Source organism: Lissotriton vulgaris, chromosome 12 (genome assembly GCF_964263255.1).
Source record: "Lissotriton vulgaris chromosome 12, aLisVul1.2, whole genome shotgun sequence".
NCBI lineage: Eukaryota > Metazoa > Chordata > Amphibia > Caudata > Salamandridae > Lissotriton > Lissotriton vulgaris.
In genome coordinates, this window is record NC_141700.1 from 1278876 (window position 1) to 1290480 (window position 11605).

The following is an 11605-nucleotide window of genomic DNA, read 5'->3' on the forward strand; positions in this document are numbered from 1 at the left end:
AATGCTCGACCAAATATTATTTTGGGCGATTTCGCGGCCCATGAATTTTGCCCCTTATGTACTGTCCTTCCTGACCTCGATACCCCTATTCATTCCCAAATCACAACTTTTAATATCACCCCAGGTGATTTATGTTTTATTATGACATGTGAGCCCAAAGCTATCACCGAATGTCTTAAGATAAAGATTCAGGCTGCTACTTCTTTTTCAACTCATCAACGATTGCTGTGTTTAAAGAGACTTCCAAATTCATGTGTTTCCGTCAAAAACAATATGACATGTAAACGTTTATTGGTTGCCCCTAGTTATTATCGTTCCATGTTATTACCTTCTGGCTGGCTCTTTTCCTGCGGGAACTCGTCTTGGCCCTATATTCCCGCAAATATTTCCGGTGGTCCATGTGCTATCACTAGATTGAGTTTATTGATGTTTTCTTCACATCCTAGTTCACATTCCCGTATGGTACGAGATTCGATGTCATTACATGAAGAATGTGATTCCTCTGTTCATCTCTACTCTAAATCGGAATATCTTGGTTTAGCTTTTTCCATTATTGGTGTCCCTGCATTGGCCGTGTATAATGCCAAAACTATTGGCAAGATGGCCTGCTGGATGGTTAAATCCATCAATCAAACCTCTACTGTATTATCTGATCTGTTATTAGATGCCCAGGGTGAACGTAGAGCTATTTTACAGAATCGCGCAGCAATTGATTACCTTTTGTTAAAACATGGACATGAATGTTCTGATTTTGAGGGCCTATGTTGTTTTAATTTGTCCGATCATTCTAAATCAATCCAAGCCCATATTGACAAACTCCACGACTTGACTGCAGAAATTAGACGACATATTGATCAGGGCTTATTTGACTGGCTCTTTAATTGGTTACCTGACTTGCATTCTTTACGACAGATTTTAGGGGGAATTATTGTTGCCATTTGTATCTTAATAGCTGTCTGTTGCTTTATTCAGTGCATTCCTTCCCTGCTCCAGTTTTGTAGACTTAGCAAAAGACATAGGTCAGTTAATTTTGTTTCCTATTATTCCTCTACTGATGTGAGTTCTATATAGATTGTAGTTAATAGACTGGAGTCAAGGGGTGTAATGTAATGGCTGACCTTTTTTGGCCCCTTTAAGAGGGAGAATGATGGAGAGTGACTCCAGTCTATCACCCTTATAGCATAGGGATTAGGACTATAGATAGGATTTTCGTGTCCCTTTTCTTTAGAGTAGGGCTTATGAATTCAAGCTAGGGGATAGATATATAAGTATTAATCATGATTTGCCCTTTTGCTAACGTGTTAGGATATTTTCCATGGAGTTATGCGTATTGTGGGCCCTGTAGGCCTTAAACGAGACAGACTCCATCTTGCCCTCTGCCTTGTAGCTCGAGAGGCCTTCTAGGTCAAGTGTAATGTTTTAGTTTTAAGCTGTTGTTCGCTTGGAGAGAACCGGCTCAGGCTGGCGCTTATCGAAGGAATGTATTTTTCTCCACTCCGAAATAACAACTTCAGGCCGGCCGGCTGGGAACGTGTCCTTGGTACGGGGAGGTACAAGAATTTGGTGGGCGGCAGGTTACTGGCCGTAGCTTTCCATGAAGGAACAGGCTTTGATATTAGCAAGGGTGTTAGTCAGTCGAGAGTCAGTTCGTAGGCGGCATCTAGCCGTTAGCATCTCTGCCATTAATTATTTCATGGCGGACAGTCGCCATCTTTGAAGTCCGAGAAGGATTTAAGACCGAGACTCTCTGAGAAAGACTGAAGGAGAATTAGCGCGGAGCGCACTGAAACAGAGAGAGAGAGAGATACGGTAGCTAATAACCAGCAAGGTTCCAGTGGCCTGGAGGGAAGCAGACGAGACTGAGCCTAGCGGTGCAGACGTGTACTTGTGACGGCTGGGGTGTGACTGCGAGACGAGCCAGGACACAGAGACGAGAAGGGAACCTAGATGACTGCCGAGTCCCGACATCACATTAATAAGGTGACATCCGCCCTTTCCATAATAAGCGGGCATTCTAATCTTTGCCTTTTCTTTGCATAATCTGTGTTGCATAGTACTGTGTTATATGTTTATTGACAATAAATATCCTAGTTCTTAGTGAACTGATATGTGCCGTGTATTCTTGTTCAATCTTGGTAAACGTGGCTTCTAGTTGGTTGTTGTTTATATGAATGGATGAGTAACCCCAATCAGGTAAGTGGTGATCAAATAAATAGGGAGCGAGTGGACCTTTGATGCCAAGAATAAGAGGTACATTATACTATTCGGAAACAGTACCAAATTCTATTATTATAGTTTCGTCCCAAGTAGACAAAGGAGAAATCGTTCCGATAGGTGTTCATAGGAATGTGGTCGTCGTTGATATACGGCGTTAGTGAGAGCGTTGGGGTGGATTACCAACGTGTATACCCACAGGATTGTGGCTTGTGTAAGTGAGAGCGTTGGGGGGGATTACCAACGTGTAGGTTTGCCGGATTGTAAACCGTTTGGAAAAGAGAGCATTGGGTTCTGCAGGCCCATGTGTAGACACGCCGGATTGTGTGTCATATCTGCCTTGGGGTAGATCAGTCTGGGTCGGAGTGGCCGCGAGACTAACTGATGTGAATAAGATATGATAGAAAACCTATGCATGTTTATTGTTATTCCCCATCCTTAGGTACGACTTGTACATATATATCTATATCCATTGTGAATACGTTCTTTCTAAGGAGGGAGGTGAGTACGTTCTGGCTGGGTTAGAGGGGCCCCTAGGGGCTGATCCCATCTAAACGGAAAATCCAGCCATTACACAGGCCTGGAAGAGGTTGTGAGATGACACAGGCATAGTGTGCACAGTTGGGAAAATGTTACTTCACAAAGTTTGTGAAGTTTCGTTAAAAAAATTATCGGAGAATTATTTGAAATATTTCAATCTCTTTAATTTTTCACAGGAATTTTCACACACAGGGAGGCAAATTTAGAAGGCTCACAAAATATGCAGTTTGCCAACTTGATAAAACGTTGAGGACACTCAACATTCCCAGTAGTGATGCCAAGAAAGCCCCCTTCTTTACGTTGAGTCAATGCTCTGTCTGTACCATTGGTTATTTACTGTACTTTCTTTAATTCTTTTGTTTTCCCATGAAGAAAAGTCCAACCTGGTGATTGTCCGTGGAAACTGCCCTCAGATGTTGTCTTCACCTGGCGTGCCCTCAACCAGGTGTCCTTCTACAACATCCAGCTCAACGACATCACATGGGTAGGCGAACAACAAACGGGTTGTACTGGGGTGGGGTCAAAGATGGGGGATAAGATGGAGAATAAAACAAGGAGTCCTTGAGTTGTCCACTATGGTTACTAGGATGTTTCTGCAAAACATCAGCAGAAAGATTCACAATTTGACACTTTTGCAGCTTTTTCTTTGTAGTCCAATGTCCATTAGCTTGTCCGATGCTTTGTAATCTGTTGTATGTTTCAAATTGCGGCAACATTACTGTAATCTAGATACAATTCAAAGATAATTAACAGTGTTTTAATACTTCCAAAACAAATTAACCCAAAACATTATTTGTGAAACTATTCCTTGTGATGGTTCACCATCTGAACGCCACCATTCTCTTTATGTCGAGCCTAGGCAGCGCATGCGTTGTCTCTTCGACTTATAGCCCGCCCATCACTTTTGATTTAGTACTTTGCGAGTCCTTCGCAAGGCTTTCTTCTCTGTGGTCAGTGTTTGTTAACTGTACCTCCTTTTTTTGTGTGTCAATGGAGCCTGGCCCTACTTGTAGTCTTGACCTTTTGTGCATGTAGGTTTGTGTTAATGCACTATATTTTCTTTTGTTTCTGCCCGTTTTTGGAATGTTGGCTTTTCTATGCGCTGACTCGAAAGGAGCTCAACAACGATTGCCATAGTGCTAATAAACGTACGTGTGGGCATTCGGCATTTGATATTTTTTTTACTGTTCTGTATTTTGTTTCCAATCAGCATGTTTTTGGGTTTCGCAATTGTTTTATTTTGTTAACCATCGGCATGTATCTTCATTGTTCTTTTAATTCTGTTTTTAGGTCTCGCCTGTCAATGCGCATGCACATTGAGCTTGCGAGACTATGGGGGCTTAAACAGACTTTAACCAACTTGCGATTCCATGGCGATTCCTTGCAGTGCCCGTCAAATTGAAGCTCAATGCGCAAGCGCATTGACATTAAAAGCGCGTGCACATGAAAGCGACAAGGCTCCCTCCCACGGCTATCCCCACCCCCAGCCGTCAGCACCTCCCCTCTCTCTCCCCGCACACAGCCAGGCTCGCATTTCTCCTCCCCCTCCCCAGCCGCCAGCACCTCCCCTCTCTCTCCCAGCACACAGCCAGGCTGGCATTTCTCCTCCCCCTCCCCAGCCACCAGCTCCTCCCCTCTCTCTCCCTGCAGTTTCACGTCCGTGTCTCGTCTTAAACTCTTAAACCTTGTCTCGTCTTAAACTCTTAAACATGCACAACTCATTTTTTGCACACTGAAACAGACTATTTTTTAAACTAAATTCGGCAGCCTTCGACATCTGTTCCCCAGCCCCCAGCCGCCAGCACCTCCCCTCTCTCTCCCCGGACACAGCCAGGCTCGCAATTCTCCTCCCCATTCCCAGACGCCAGCACCTCCCCTCTCCAGCACCTCCCCTCTCTCTCCCTGCACACAGCCAGGCGCACATTTCTCCTCCCCCTCCCCAGCCGCCAGCACCTCCCCTCTCTCTCCCTGCAGTTTCACGGCCGTGTCTCGTCTTAAACCCTTAAACATTGTCACGTCTTAAACCCTTAAACCTGCACAACTAATTTTTTGCACACTGAAACAGACTATTTTTAAAACTAAATTCACCAGCCTTCGACATCTGTTCCCCAGCCCCCAAACCCCAGCACCTCCCCTCTCTCTCCACGGACACAGCCAGGCTCGCAATTCTCCTCCCCCTCCCCAGACGCCAGCACCTCCCCTCTCTCTCCCTGCACACAGCCAGGCTCGCATTTCTCCTCCCCCTCCCCAGCCACCAGCACCTCCCCTCTCTCTCCCTGCAGTTTCACGGCCGTGTCTCGTCTTAAACCCGCATTTGACATCTTCGCATTGAATACTAAAATATGTTGGAAGCATCATGTTCTTAAAAGAAATTGTATTAACTAACACACATTAATTAGCCTTGTACCGAAAACAAAAAGTACACTACCCTAGATGTGTGGTAGTGAACAGCAGCGTTCCAATGCTGGTGAGCCCAACAAAATCAAAATACAATGGCAGCCCTCTACCTGTTTCGTGTGCCTTGATGGGGTGGGGGGCTGAGGGGGCTTTCAATGCGGCTTCCCTTTGCAGGCTCAGTTTGAAGCCCTGGTCATAACTATGCAGCTTCAGCACTCGATACAAACGGAGTAGCAGCAGAAAGGAACGGGCTGCAACTTGCAAAACTCCACGACTCCAAGCGAGCATGCACAACTCAATTCACCAGCCTTCGCCATCTGTTCCCCAGCCCCCAGCCGCAAGCACCTCCCCTCTCTCTCCACGTACACAGCCAGGCACGCATTTCTCCTCCCCCTCCCCAGACGCCTTCACACACTCTCACAACCTCACACACCCTCAATCACCCTCACACCATCACCCACAACCTCAACACCCTCACACACCCTCAATCACCCTCACACCATCACACACCATCACTCAACATCACCCCCTCACCCTCACACCCCCTCACACACCCTCACCCACAGTCACACACTCAACCTTCAAACTCGCACACCCTCACTCACCTTCACACCCTCACAACACTCACCCTCAAACTCTCACCCTCACCTTTCACACACTCTCACACCCCATTAGCCTCACCACCTCATGTTCACACACCCTCACCCATTCACCCTCACACACCCTCACCCCTTCACCCTCACAACCCTCACTCATGCTCACTCTGTCACCCTCACTCACCCTCACACACCCACACACCCCCTGACCCTCACATCCAGTCACACTTACACCGTCTAAGTCCACCCCCCCATTAGCCTCACCCCCTCATGTTCACACACCCTCACCCCTTCACCCTCACCCCTTCACCCTCACAACCCTCACACCCTCACTCTTACTCACACCGTCACCCTCACTCACCCTCACACACCATCACACACCCTCACACCCCCTGACCCTCACATCCACTCACCCTCACTCACCCTCACACACCATCACACACCCTCACACCCCCTGAACCTCACATCCACTCACCCTCACACCGTCCAAGTCCACCCTCACTCATACTCACACCGTCACCCTCACTCACCCTCACACACCATCACACACCCTCACACCCCCTGACCCTCTCATCCACTCACCCTCACACTCACACCGTCCAAGTCCACCCTCCAAATCCACCCTACAACACCACCCTACAACTCCACCCTCCAAAATGACTGCACATCTATGTTAATGCAAGCAAAGCTTTTGCAGTGCGGCTTGATGTGTACCTTACAAAAAAAATGAAAACTTTTTACATGGATAATATAAAAAAAGTTACTGGATGTCTTTGTTTTTTGATTCAGCGCTAACAACAGCATCAATCAACATTACATATGTCTCTTAGCTTCTGAAACAACGCTTCACAACATTAATACATTTGAAGTGTACAATATTCACGGAGAAAAAAGGAACACTTATAGGCATCATCACAACAACTCTCACTCACACCCACTCACACCCTCACCCACCCTCACCCTCAGCCTCACACACCCTCACTCATCCTCAACCTCCCTCACACCCTCACACACCATCACTCACCAACACACCCTCACCCTCAACACCCTCACCCTCACACACCATCACCCCCTCACCCTCACACCCCCTCACACACCCTCACCCTCACACACAGTCACACACTCAACCTTAAAACTCGCACACCCTCACTCACCTTCACACACTCACACCCTCACAACTCACCCTCACTCACCCACACCTAGCATCACACACACTCACACCCCATTACCCTCACCCCCTCATCTTCAGACACCCTCACCCCCTCACCCTCACAACCCTCACTCATACTCACACAGTCACCCTCACTCACCCTTACACACCATCACACACCCTCACACCCCCTGACCCTCACATCCACTCACCCTCACACTCACACCGTCCAAGTCCACCCTCCAACTTCACCCTACAACACCACCCTACAACTCCACCCTCCAACTACTACTCCACCCTCCAACTACTAATCCACCCTCCAACTACTAATCCACTCTCCAACTCAAAACGTAAATAGCATTAGGCAACATTTAATTCAATAACTAAACATCGGATTACACACTTGTAGGTATTCAAAAATGAAAACTTAATGCATCGCGAGGACAGTGCACCAATTAATACATAAAAATGCAGAAAAGGATTGTAAAATATAACATTTTTTAAGAAAAAAAATAAATCCAAACAAAATAGGGAAACATCTGAATACACAGCGAGTAATAGACCAATTTAAAAGGGGACAAAGACATCTAAAGGACACAAATTCACAACATAAAGCAGTTACTAAAGTAAGGGAAAATAAATAAACCATTAAACAATGGCGGGAAGAATCCACAAAACAAAGAAAGTGCGTAATCACCAGAGCACGAGACCTCACATCCTAATTGCAATTCTTCCATAAATACAATAAAGTATTCCACTCAAACTACACAACAAAAACAATACAATTTTTAAAGGTGGCTTCATACTTATACTTTGCCACAATTAATACGCATCTGTAGTCGAAAATTTAAAAGGAGGTAAACATTGTCTCTATGAGCAAACACAGGCAAAATGACTGCGCATCTATGTTAATGCAAGCCAAGCTTTTGCAGTGCGAATTGATGTGTACCTTACAAAAAAATGATAACTTTTTACATGCATAATATAAAAAAAGTTACGTATGTGTTTGTTTTTTGATTCAGCGTTAACAACAGCATCAATCAGCATTACATAGGTCTTGATTAGCTTCTGAAACAACGCTTCACAACATTAATACATTTGAAGTGTACAATATTCACGGAGAAAAAATGATCACTTATAGGCATCATCACAACCACTCACACCCTCACCCTCACACACCCTCACCCATCCTCACCCTACATCACACCCTCACACTCTCACAACCTCACACACCCTCACACCCTCAATCACACTCATACCCTCACACACCATCACTCACCAACACACGCTCAGCCTCACTCACAACCTCAACCCCCTCACCCTCACTCACCCTCACACACCATCACTCATCACCCCCTCACCCTCACACCCCCTCACACACCCTCACCCACCCGCACCCACAGTCACACACTCAACCTTCAAACTCGCACACCCTCACTCACCTTCACACCCTCACAACACTCACCCTCAAACTCTCAGCCTCTCCCACCAACACCTATCATCACACACTCTCACACCCCCTTACCCTCACCCCCTCATCCTCACACACACTCACACCCTCACTCATACTAAAACAGTCACCCTCAATCAGTCTCACACATCATCACACACCCTCAAACCCCCAGACACTCACATCCACTCACCCTCACACTCACACCGTCCAGGTCCACCCTCCAACTACACCCTATAACTACAATACCACCCTACAACTCTACCCTCCAAATACAACTCCACCCTCCAACTCCACACCTAAATAGCGTTAGGCAACATTTACCCTCACCCCCTCACCCCCTCATCCTCACACACACACTCACAACACTCACACCCTCACTCATACTAAAACAGTCACCCTCAATCACTCTCACACACCATCACACATCCTCAAACCCCCAAACCCTCACATCCACTCACCCTCACACTCACACCGTCCAGGTCCACCCTCCAACTACACCCTATAACTACAATACCACCCTACAACTCTACCCTCCAACTACAACTCCACACATAAATAGCGTTAGGCAACATTTATTTTAATACGTGAAAATCGGATTACACACTTGTAGCTATTCAAAAATTAAACCTTAATGCAACGCAAGGACAGTGCAGCAATTAATACACAAAAATGAAGAAAGGGATTGTAAAATAAAACATTTCTTTCACAAAGATCATAAATGTACACAAAATAGGCAAACATCTGAATACACAGCAAATAATACAACAATTTAAAAGTGGACAAAGCGAGCTACAGGAACCAAATTCACAACATAAAGCACTTACTAAAGTAAGGGAAAATAAACCATTAAACAATGCCAGAAAAAATCAAAAACACAAACAAAGTGCGTAATCACAAAAGCACGAGACTTCACAGCCTAATTGCAATTCTTCCAAAACTACAACAAAGTATTCCACTCAAAGTAACAAAAGAAATCTAAACAATGCATTTAAGTATTCAAAAAATAAAGAAAATAAACCGCATACATAAATATACTCGAAACGAAATAGCCCTTAGAAGTTCAAAAAACAGTTCATGTACGTCAAATAACAAACAACAGCTAAAAAAACATGAAATTAGAGTTGTCGCTAACATATACATTACATATCAACGTTAAAAAATGATTTAAATTTTCTTTAAATAAATAAATCACAAATAGTACAATCGCTAACAAAAAATGTCACTATTTATATAAATACACTCATAAACATTACTTAATTTATACATACTATAGATACTACATTAAATTAGATAAAAAATAACTTAGAAATTAAATCTTACCTGTCAAACGACGAAGCAACAGCACACGAACAAGCACACGCCTTCCGCGCACCACGATTCTCGATCTTCTGGGGAATTCCACCGTCGACGTAAGCAAATCGGAACGCTACGTCAAAAACGTAGCGCTCCGATTGGCTACAAATAAACGTCAATCAAAAGTAAACAGTGACAACACAAAAAAAACTAGAACGCTGACGTAGGTAGCGTCAAGATGACGCATTGCGTCGGTCATTTTAAAATTAATACATTTAATACGGGAGTCCACAGACACAAAACACACACATAACACTACACATATTAAAAAACACACACACACAGTTTAATTACATAAAAACATACACATAAGGCAGGACAATTCAAAAGGGAAGCTCTATCACATTTTATTTCATACAACACATAGTAAAAAAAACACACACATATAAATTACTTATAAACATACACACCCTCAAACCCTCACACCCCCTAACTCTCACACACCTTCACACACCCTCACACAACATCACCCTCACACACCGTCACACACCCACAACCTCACACCCCCTCACTCACCCTCACACACCATCACACGCACTCAGCCTCAAACCCCCTCACTCACCCTCACAACCCCTCACCCTCGCACCCCCTCACCCTCACACACCCTCGATCCCCTCACACCCCTCACAACCCTCTCACACTCACTACACCTCACACCCTCACCCTCACACACCCTCACACACACTCACCCCCCTCACCCTCGCACCCTCTCACCATCAACACCCCTCACCCTCACACACCCGTATCCTCATACCCTCGCCCTCACACACCCTCAGTCACCCTCACACCCTCACCCTCACACACCCTAACTCTCACCCTCACCCACTCACAAGCCCTCCGACTCCCTCCCTCACACTCACACACCCTCACCCTCACACACCGTCACACACCCACACCCTCACAGCCCCTCACTCACACTCACTCACCCTCACACACCCTCACCCACCGTCACACACCCTCAGCCTAACACGCCCTCACTCAACCTCACTCACCCTCACACACCGTCACACACCCTCAGCCTCAGACACCCTCACTCACCCTCACCCTCACTCACACCCCCTCACCCTCACACCCCCTCACCCTCACACACCCTAGCTCCCCTCACACCCTCACACCCCTCACAACAATCTCACACTCACTACACCTCAGACCCTCATCCTCACACACCCTCACACACACTCACCCACCCTCAGCCTTGCAACCTATCACCATCAACACCCCTCACCCTCACACACCCTTACCCTCATCCCCTCACCCTCATTCACCCTCAGTCACCCTCACACCCCCTAACTCCCAGACTCACCCACTCACACACCCTCACACTCCCTAACTCACCCTCACCCTCACACCGTCACACACACTCAGCCTCACACCCCCTCACTCACCCTCACCATTACACACACTCACCCCCCTCACCCTCACACCCCCTCACCTTCACACCCCTCACCCTCACACCCCTCATGTTCACACCCCTCACCCTCACACCCCTCACCCTCACACTCACACCACTCAAGCCACAGATGGGTGTGCGATGGGAGGACACTCAGCTTGCAGGGCTGTGCTTCTCTCCCCTGCTGCACTCTCCTGCTCTCTAGAGATGTGGCATAACAACAAGAGCTGCCATCAAAGTCACGTAAATACAAAACATGTTGCATTCCAAATGCTATAGGTGTCACATTCACAAAAGTTAAAACTATTGGTGGTGTGAATGACAAAGTTATCAATTTAGCTATTTCAAAAATCAACAAAAAAAAATCATTTACAAGACCAATAGCTCCTACTTTTCTAATGCGAGACCTATTGCATTTCCAATGCTTGTTTAAATCATATTGGCTTTTGCCACTTTTTCCCCTTTTGTATTTTGTTTCCAATAGGCATTTGTTTTGGTTTCTGCATTGTATT